At 52.9% G+C, this 10,072-nt stretch overlaps 2 long non-coding RNA genes across 2 annotated transcripts; one reads left to right on the top strand and one right to left on the bottom strand.

Moving 5' to 3' along the window:
• The first annotated feature begins 494 nt into the window (after positions 1 to 494).
• Positions 495 to 2,519, top strand: LOC121141869. Its single transcript, XR_005878797.1, has 2 exons — positions 495 to 693; positions 2,261 to 2,519. It is a non-coding gene; the product is annotated as an uncharacterized LOC121141869 (long non-coding RNA).
• On the bottom strand, positions 2,218 to 10,029 carry LOC121141868. The gene is made up of 2 exons (XR_005878796.1): positions 9,942 to 10,029; positions 2,218 to 2,959 (listed from the first exon to the last, which is right to left on the bottom strand). It is a non-coding gene; the product is annotated as an uncharacterized LOC121141868 (long non-coding RNA).
• Positions 10,030 to 10,072: the final 43 nt, after the last annotated feature.

Below are 10,072 nucleotides of genomic sequence, written 5' to 3'. Positions count from 1 at the left end.
GGGTTCACAGGTGTATGCCATCACACCTGCTTTTTACTTTTTTTTTTTTTTTTTGGTTTTTACGAGACAGGGTTTCTCTGTATTGTTTTGGAGGCTATCGGTCCAGCCTGGCCTCGAACTCACAGAGATCCGCCTGCCTCTGCCTCCCGAGTGCTGGGATTAAAGGCGTGCGCCACCACCGCCCGGCACACCTGCTTTTTAAATCATTTTACAATGAAAACTTGAGCTGGGCATGGTGGCACACGCCTTTAATCCCAGCACTCACAGGCAGAGGTGGGCAGATCTCTGTGAGTTTGCAGCCAGCCTGGAACAAAGTGAGTTCCGGGGCAGCCAGGGTGGTTACACAGAGAAACACTGTCTTAAAAAACCAAACTGGGGTGGGGGGGGGTAAATCTTGTATCCTTAACTATTACAAACACTGCTGCAAAGAAAAAAAAAAGAAAGGTTTGGTTTACATTCTATGTGCTTTCCACAGGTCACATAAGCAGAATTGCTGGTTCAAAGGCTGTGTGACCTTGTTCAGATCCTCAGTATGCATGAGTGGCCACACTGAGGATTTCCCAGACTGAAGGGCTGCGTTCCTTCTGTGGTCAGCTTCTTCTAAGCAAGAGTTACTCTGAACTGAGCACGAAGACGAGGAACGTGCCTGAAACATGCAGTCCTCTATCTGCGTAAGCCACCTTCAAAGGCTAGGTGAGTCACCACAGGAGGCTAAAATCATCTGGTAGATCAGAAGTCATGCAGCCTAGTAACCCGGCACGGGTCACTGACGGATTTGTGTGTGTGTGTGTGTGTGTGTGTGTGTGTGTGTGTGTGTGTGTGTGTGTGTGGTTTTTCAAGACAGGGTTTCTCTGTGGCTTTGGAGGCTGTCCTGGAACTAGCTCTATAGACCAGGCTGGTCTTGAACTCACAGAGATCCTCCTGTCTGTCTGCCTCCCGAGTGCTGGGATCAAAGGCGTGCGCCACCACCGCCCAACGACTGAATTTTTTAAAGATTTTATTTGCAATTATATATGTGGGGGGGGATGCACATGAGTGCAGTGCCTAGGGAGTCCAGAAGAGGGCGTCAGATCCCCTGGAGCTGGAGTTACAGGAGGTTGTAAGCAGCTGAACACTAGTTCTGGAACCAAGCTCAGGTCTTCTGCAAGCTTCCAGGTGGTTTGACTTTTGTTTTGTTTTGTGTTGGGCAATGAGAACATTTTTTTCCTCCAGCAAGTGCAACTGCTTCAGTCTAGGTTATTCAATAAGTTAATTGCTCTATCACGAGCTATTTCTTCACATAAACATTAGCCACTAATAGATAGAGTTACTCTCCACCAGTGCCCAAGGCAATGAGACCCTATCCCTGAGTGTATTAACTGCTACAGGTCACTTGCAGGCTTCAAAGCCAGCCCCTATGGTGGGTAGTGATTCATGGAGTCAGGGTCATGAGGATCTCTGAGTTCAAGGCCAGCCTGGTCTACCAAGTGAGTCCCAGGCTGCACAGAGAAACAGTCTTGAAAAACAAAACAAAACCAAAAAAAATTTTTTAATTTAAAAAAAAAGGAAGCTTGCCCTACTCCTAGCAGGAAGAGGCAGAATCTTAAACAGGGGTTGGTGACATCAGGTAAGCAGCAGCTCTTACATAGCATCTCCCTGCAGAGCAAAAGGGAGTGGGGGTGGGGTGGGTTTGGGGATTTTACTACTTAGGCACATAAGTTGCATATTGCTGACCTGAAACCGTGAGGGCCTGAGAAATGAAATAAAAATAATGTCTTGAAGAACGAGTCTCTTGGGCAGAAGAGATGACTCAATGGCTAGGTGACTTGCTACGGATCTGCACAGGGTTTGGTCCCCAGCATAAGAACTATGAGTGGAAGCAGAAGAACCTGGCGTTCGTGAGAATTGGGGGCCATCTTGGGCTACGTGAGACTGTCTCAAAAAATGAAAGGAATGAGAGGCTCCCATGGCCAGCCTGGACTACGTACGAAGGCTGTCATGATAGATAGATAGATAGATAGATAGATAGATAGATAGATAGATAGATAGAAAGAATGTAGGGAAAATCTTTTGTCTCCTGTCACTTGGGCTGTTCTTAAATCTATGACTCTGTCTCAGATCCTGCTGGCACAGCCAGAGGAAGACTAGGAGGCAGCATTACCCAACCAGACCATGGTTTTATTTATTCCACATGGCCCAAAACATGTTTGAACACAGAGCAGGCTATAATTCTTCTGGTGATTTCTATGAATCATTTTTTAATTATGAATAATGTTTTCAGAGACACTCCTGCAAAATTTTACCCAAGGTTCCCTTGGCAACCTTCAAGCAGCTTCCACAACCCACAGAGGGGAGATTACTAAAAGATCGTTAGTCATCTTTACCCCATCACCGCCTGTCTCTTGATTTCCACGTGAAAAGGAACCCTGAGAAGTGGAGCAGCAACCTGAACTAGAAAAAAAACCAAAAAAACAAAATGCCCTCACGGCCGACTGATTGTTCAAAGGATTTTTCTATAGATAATACATTTCCTAACTTAATTTGGATGCTTTGTTCTTTCTTTCCTTGTGGCTCGAAACTGTCCTTGTGTTGAAATGTTTCCCTTTCTGTCACCCCGTCGGTCACCCCGTCGTTCTTTTGAGTTCTCAAGCAATCCTCTATGGTCACAGGCTGGCCTCGTGCCCCCTTGGCTCAATCCAAGCTGCTCAGAAATTAGAATGCATATGTGAGACCGGGATCTCCACCTAGAGTCTTACTCCTGAAGCCCAACATCAATCAAGTAAGGTCCAAATGCACTGGGATGCAGCTCCGCCACAGAGCCTGTGTTTAGCCTGTAGGAGGTTCTCTCTCCAACGATGCAGAAAGGAGGGCCTGAGGTTTCCTTAAAGACCAGAGGGTGGGGTTAGACTGGAATTCCAGAACCTTCTGCAGGTGTATCTCTCCAAGGATCTATTGCCTCTTCATTTGTCAGAATTAGCTCCTTAAAAAACATAAATAAATAAAAATATAGGATGGACAGAAATGTAAACAAGTCAGTCAGGTGTTACTGGATGTGGCTTAAACTGGGGATGGGAGGGCTTTCCGGTCAGTTACCTTAAGTAGTAAGAAAGCACTTTATAAATTATTTATGTGTAAGTAACAATGGAGAGCCCCCCCCCCAACAATCCAGGAATAAAAAGCAGGTCCACGCCTTTCTAGCCCGCATGGCTCAGCTTAAATTATTTTAAAGGTATTTGAGTCTGTCGCTTGATCCAGACGCTGTACAGAGCTTTCGGCTGTCTAAACCGGGCTCCGAACACACCTGCCCCCCCCCGCCCTGATTTACTGAGAAGATCGGGGGTCCTCAATAAACAACCCTACCCCCCCGGTGGCCCTGAGCCCAGCGCTGGGCCTGGCTGATGGAAAGTCTCCAAAAATAAACAAGTCTGAGCGTTTAATTGGCGTCCACTCACTCGATTCCGGTCCACTGAGTGCGTTTGCACCTGACCTCTTGTCCCTAAGAGAAGGGTGACCCACAGCCTGGGAGACAGGCCCGGGAACCCTGCCTGGTTCCAAGACTTTTGGGAGAGAAACAGAGAGCTCCGTGATCCACAGATGATGTCCACACCCTCGGGTGCAAGAAGTGCCATCTCGGCAGTGAGCACGATTAGTTTGCTTCTGTCCTCAAAGCGGGATTAAAGGCGTCGGAGTTGGGGAACCAAAAAATACCCATAAACCGAAAGTCATTTGTCAGTTAACCCAGGCTTTCTCCGGGGACAATACTCTTGAACTGAGGAGAAGAGCTAATTAAAAAAAAAAAAAAAGAAAGAAAAGAAAGATTCGTTTTACCCGAAAACTCCTGTCTGTTTGCCCTGGCACCTAGAAAGAGCTTTGGTCTCTTGTCTGTCCCTCTCTGTGTCTCTACCCCTCCCCTCCAATTTAAAATTGGAGATGATTTGGACGAACAAGGCGCATTGGATTTTGTTCCTTAAGCCGGCGTCGGCAAGAACTCTAGGGCAGGGAAAATGAGAGTTGGGGGCCGGCGCAGAAGCCTCACAGATGCTAACAAAACAAAAACAAACAAACAAAAAACCCCACTGGCTTCACCCTTCTGCGCCCACCCTCTCTACCCGAGTCTCAAGCTGTCCCAGGCCCCTGCTTCCCTCACTTGTGGGTCGAAGCGGGCCTGAGTGACCGGAGTTTAGAGGGAAGAAGCCGGGATCTCCACCTAGAGTCTTACTCTAGGCAGCTCACTCGGGGGGGGCGCAGAGACTCGTGTCCATGCGGGAGAAGAGAGTCATGCGCGCTGACAAACCTCCAGGTGCAGGAGAGCCGTGGGCTTGCCGTCCACGTCCGCGTTTGTTAACCACACGAAGGATTTTTTTCCAGCCGGAAAAGGCCAGAGACACCAAGGACTTATAGAAAAATCTCATCACTAACGTCCTCCCGGCGCGGGAAGGCGGCAGTCGCAGAGCTGAGCTGCTTCCACCAAACTGAGAACCCTCGCAGGGTGCCCAAGCCTCATTCCTCTCCCCCACCCTGGCCCCATCCCTCCAGCCAACCCCGCCGCACCCCGGTGTGACCCTCAGAAGCCCAGAAGGTGGCCTCTGCGCCTGGCCAAGGGGCCCATATCCAGCTTTCGTTAGTTAGTACAGAACTTGTGACCAACACTGTCCTCAGGTCCTAAGCTTCCAACAGCTCAGAGTGTTCTAGATACACACCCCTTGGGAATCCCACCTTCCACGTTGGCCTTTAAAAGAAAGAGAAAAACAGAATGAAAATCTGAACAAGTCAGGGAGAAGCCCGCGGCCAGCAGGAGTTTGGATCCACTAAGGACACCCAGGCCAGGCTGTGGCACGCCAGCCCAGCCTACCCGCCGTCCTGTAACTTTCTCTCCTTAAACTTTGAACGAATTCGTGTATTCCAGATTTGTTTAGAATAGGGAAGAAATTCCTCACTGTCAACTTGCAAGACGATACAATATGTTAAACGAACCGCGTTCCTGTCTATAAAATACTATAAAATAGTCAACTACTATCACTTATGGGCGGGGGCATCTTATTCACATTTTCTTTGATGTCCAGAAATATTTATCTCAGGTGGGTAGGTTTTATTCTGGCTCATATTGGGAATTTTTTGGTTTTTTTAGGTTGAGGTTTCTTGAGGGCTGTTCAGTGACATCATAAACGAAGTAATCAGTTTTCAGATTTCGAGGCTGTGTGTAATTGATGTAACCACGGAGGAATTTCAGTACACAGCCGGCTAAGCCTCCTCCCGCTTAGGGGGTTTTCAAACGCGGTCTCGGCCGCCCTCAAAGCAGCAAGGATCGTTTGTAGAGGAGAGCAGGGCTTTGCCTGGTAGCAGGTGGGCTTTTGAGGGGGGTGTTTCTGTTAAGCTGCTCCAAGAGTCCTTTAGGAGAAACCCGGCTGGTGGTGGCGGGTCAGGTGACATCTACTCGTGGACCAGGACTCCCCCTTTCTCTGCGGGGAAGGGCCTAGCTTGAGGTTGGGCAGCTCCGGCGAGCCTGCAGCCTAGGTCCCCAGGACGTCACTCTGTGTTGTGGAGTACTGAGCTGCTGGCCTCCTCTCAGAGACCAGGAAGGAAGCAAAGTCTGGCTTAGGAGACAGAGAGGGAATCTGTAGGGGAAAGGACCCCCCCTTCATTTCCAAAGCTAAAAGGATCCATTTATTGCAGGGAAGTGGGCTTCACCCAGCCCTGCGGTCCTCTCGGGAACTCTAATGACCCCTACAGTAAGCTCCTGGTGGTAGCATCTGTTCCCCTGAAGGCATCTTCTGGAGAGAAGGGCAGAAGAGGGTTTCCAGCCTTAAACGAGGGTGGGGGTCACCATCCTGAAATCCGTGGCTGCCCAGGATGACTAAGTGTAAGGGAAATAGTTCTTCTCAGAATCCTGACCCCAGCCCCACCCCCACCCCAGGGCAGGAGCCCAGGGCTTAGGGACACCTCTTTCCAGGGGGCCAGGAGAGGCTCACAGGAGCCAGAGCTGTTGTCCTGACTGCTAGTGTGGCTGTTCCCAGGGCTCTAACCTTGGACTCAGCAAACCTGCCCCCTAGACCCTATGTGGGAAGATGGATCTGCCCCGTTACTGGGATCTAGTAAGATAATTAGACACCGGCACCAAACTAAATCAAACACTTTCTCCGGAGAAATACCTGTCAGAGAGATGCGGGACAGAGAAGGGGGTGGGCACTTTATCCTAGTTGGGAAGGAACAGAGTGGTACTGTCTTGGCCTCTGCCAGAATAAATTGTTCTGAATCACTCTGGCTACGTGTAATTATTTTCCAACAATGTGTTCCTTAACACTAATTGTCTGGGAATGGCATTGTCCGGTGGGGAGTCAGTGTAACTTATACATGGAGAGGAGTGGGGGAGGGCAGGAGCTGAAGCGCCCTTTTGTGGGTAGCTCATGCTAGGGAAGACTCCCAGTTAGGAGACTGTCACACCTGTGAGGTGGGTGGGCACCAGATTTCCTGAGTAGGCGCAGCCCTCTGATTGCAGGTGTAGACAGCGGCTTGGGAATCAAACAGTTTCTTATTCCCGAGGCTTCGGGATTTTCTGTTTCCTCTGTTAGCTCGGGAGGTTGAAGTTCTTAAATTTCACTCAGAGGCTGGAGACAAGGCCAGGAACAAGAGGGCTCTCCTGCCCCTCACACACCTGGGTGGGAGACCTCCGACTCTGGGCCTCCTGGAAGCATCAGCTTCCCCAGAGCCCATCTTGGCAGGCTCGTCTTGGGGGGGGGCTTGATCTCGCCCAAAAGTTGGTTTCTGCCGGGGATAGGCCTCAGGTAGGCACTGGGTGTGCAGCCTGGCAAGCATCTGAGTCGGAAAATCCAAACGGATGTGGGGCAGCCCTTTCTTCCTGGGGCCCAAATTTCATCCAGATTAGTTTCCTAATGGAAAATTTCTAAGAGGTTGGGCTGGTGGGGCTGTGCTTCTGATCCAGGAGACTGAGGGTGTGGGTGCCCTGCCAGCAGGCGGGCCAGCGGGTCTGCAAGCCACCTCTTGACACTGGCCCTCTACAGGCTCCTCCCAGCCAGTGGGTGAAGAGTGGCAATCTAGGTGGTACCTGGGATCCCAGGCCTCTGCATTTCTGCTCTACCTTGGGGCTCCACTGCTGGCGCTGACACTCCGTTGATTAGCTTTAGCCCCCCCCCCGTCTTTGGACCCCCATTCTTTTATCACCATCCCACACCACTTTTGGCAGACCAGTAAGCTCCTGTGTGGGCCAGAGGTGACTGCAGCTAATCTAACTCCACTGTAGTATACGCCACGGTGTACAGGAGGAAGAGGCTTGTAATGTGATCTGGGGCCGACTCTAGTCCCAGGGGTCAGAGACCAGCAGTGGCAGTACTAAACTATGGCCAGCTCCAAACAAAACTTGTTCAAGGCCCCCCGGAGAGGTGGCTTAGTAGGTGAAGAGCTTATTACACTGCGTGAGGACCTAAGTTTGGGTCCCCCAGAATCCTTGTGAGAAGTGGAGAGGGGATAGGGGTTCTATAACATCAGCACAGTGCAACGGAGACCAACCAACATGCAGGCTGAGGCCTCGCTAGCCCGTGAACTGGCTGGAAAAAAAAAAAAAGGAGTTCCAGGTTCAGTGCAAAAATAAATAAAGTGACAAGTGTTTGAGAGAGACATTCCGACTTGACCTTTGGCTTCCTGGTGCCTCCACGTATACCCAAGCATACAACACAGAGAGAGAGAGAGAGAGAGAGAGAGAGAGAGAGAGAGAGAGAGAGAGAGAGAGAGAGAGAGAGAGAGAGAGAGAGAGAGAGAGACCTTTAAAACAGAACTTCTAACTTAATACTGCCCCTCATGCACGCTGTGGATATCTAAGAGTCCTGAGGATCCCAGGCTCAAACTCCCTCGTGAGAGCTCTAGACCGGGGAGGGGGGGCACGCTCTTCATTATTCCACATAGACTCCACACTCCTTCCCAGATAAGAAACCTCTAGTACTGAGATCCTGCCCAAAGGCAAGAGCTTTTGATGGCTGGCGCTGGGGACCCTAGTTCCATAGCCCTGTGTGTGACGTTTGGGTGTCTGTTGAGTCAGGCTCCGGCCTAGAGTTACCCTATGCCCACTTCAATCGCGTTTGCCACCTCTCAAAACCCGAGAGTGTCTTGCAGATGCCTGAAGCGTCTGCCACTGTGAAAATCCGGTCTCTAGAGTTCAAATGCGTTTTCCTGTGTTAAAAACTGGGGAGTTCGTTTGAGAAGTTTCGGTTCTTGTTGCTTTGTCGGGTTCCTCCCACCCCCCACTTAACCATGTTTCTACGATCTGGGTAATCCCTTCAAGCCGGGAAGGAATTCTCCGGACTCCATAATTGAGGATCGGGAATCCTGGGGGTGGGAGAGGGCGGCAAACCCTCCCTGTAGCGCGGCGGCCGCAGGATGGGTCGGCGGCAACTCTGCTCGCCTGGAGCCCCTTCCCGGCGAAGTCCGGGGCAGCCGAAGGCACAGCGCTTCACGGAGCTCCCGTGAAGGGATTGCAGGTTTAGACACTGGGCACCCGTGCCACTGGCAAACTGCCCCGACCCTACGCGTACACTTTACTGCGGGACCCAGAAAATCACGTCCAGCTCCGAACCGGCTGACGCTAAGCGCGAGGTCTCCCGCGCCCCCGCCTGGTGCGACTTCGAGCCACCCGGCGGCGCACTGCGTTTATGCTGGGCGCTAAGGGCCAGGGTCTGCACTGCGTGAAGCCCATGGCGGTCTACTGTGCGCTAGTCTTACGCGTCCAACTTCGGGTTCTCAAAGAGTCCCAGGAAAAGGTCTGAAGCATCTGCTGCAGGCATAGCGAGTCGGAGTCCAGCCCTCCCGGCGCGGATGAGGGGAGTCTGCAGGTCTCGGAGCCCCACAGACTGGAATGAGAGCCAGAGGGAGAGGAACGGGGCAGTGGCACCTGGAATCGGAATCCCCGCGTCGGGCACCCGGTTCCCAGGGTCAGACTCCCTGCAGCCTGCAACTCCACAGCCGCTAAGAGAACCGGGGGACCTCCAAAGGCACTGCCCTGAGACCTGTCTGAGTCTGCGCGGATCCAGGACTCCTGGGAAGTGGGACCTGACCCGCCTCGGAAGGCTCAGGCTCCTTAGGAGAGTGAGGGTTCACGCGGCCGCGACCGCCACCGGGGCGCGCGACGGGACTGTAGCGCCCGCACCTATCCCCGGCTTCACCAGCCCGGGAGACGCCACGGGATTTTTTTTTTAACGTAGTGAGGTAGGGTGGGAGAACGCTTGCACTCTTGGCGACCGGGTCTCCAGTCTCCCTGGCTCCGCTAGGGTCGCACTGAAGCCCTGGCCCAAAGTCGACAGCCCACATTCCCGCCGTCCTCTGGGTCACCAGGGCCAGGGCGGTTGAGCCTTGTTTCTGCAGGCTCCCTGGAAGAGGCTGGGCGCCTTCCTGCCCTCCCTGAGCACCCACGTCCTCTCGCTCCCGCTCCTCTCTGGAAGGCGGCAGTCTCCTTCGCCCCGGAGTGTCTAGAAAGGGCGGAAAGGTCACTTCGGTGCATGTGTGCCTGTGGATAAGTGGTGTGTGCGTGTGTGTGCGCGCGCGCGCGCGTGTGTGTGTGTGCGTGTGTGTGTGCGTGCGTGCGTGTGTGCGTGTGTGTGTGTGTGCGTGTGTGTGTGTGTGTGTGTGTGTGTGTGTGTGTGTGTGTGTTTCCCTCGGGCGTTCCCCGTTAGGTTTGCTGGCCTGTGACCCAAGGAAGGTGCGCTTGTGCATGCGACCAGCTGTAGGACTGGTCCTCCCTGCGGGGCACTTGGCCAGATGTTTGCGCCCGCCTCTTCTGGGCCGCGCCCGTGGGTGACCTGCCTGGAGCCACCGCGGAAGCCACTGCATCCCTCCTCCTCCCCCCTACGCCGCACCGGGTCACCCACTCTCGAGCCCAGGTCCTGCCACTCATCCTCCCGTTCTTGGGAGCCGGTAGGCGCGACGAGAGCCGTGTGCGTTACCCCCCCCCCACTTACCCGCAGCCCGGGAGATCGCGGGTCTCTCGCGTGACAGTCCCTGGAGGCGGCTACACAGAGGCGAGCAGGCGACTCATGGGCCGCGGCGGGGTCGGAGGCGAGACTCACCGCCCCCGCTGCGGCCCCTCCCC

The sequence above is a fragment of the Mesocricetus auratus genome, unplaced genomic scaffold, assembly GCF_017639785.1.
Source record: "Mesocricetus auratus isolate SY011 unplaced genomic scaffold, BCM_Maur_2.0 Super-Scaffold_100008, whole genome shotgun sequence".
Classification (NCBI taxonomy): Eukaryota; Metazoa; Chordata; class Mammalia; order Rodentia; family Cricetidae; genus Mesocricetus; species Mesocricetus auratus.
This window is presented reverse-complemented; position numbering and strand designations above follow the sequence as displayed.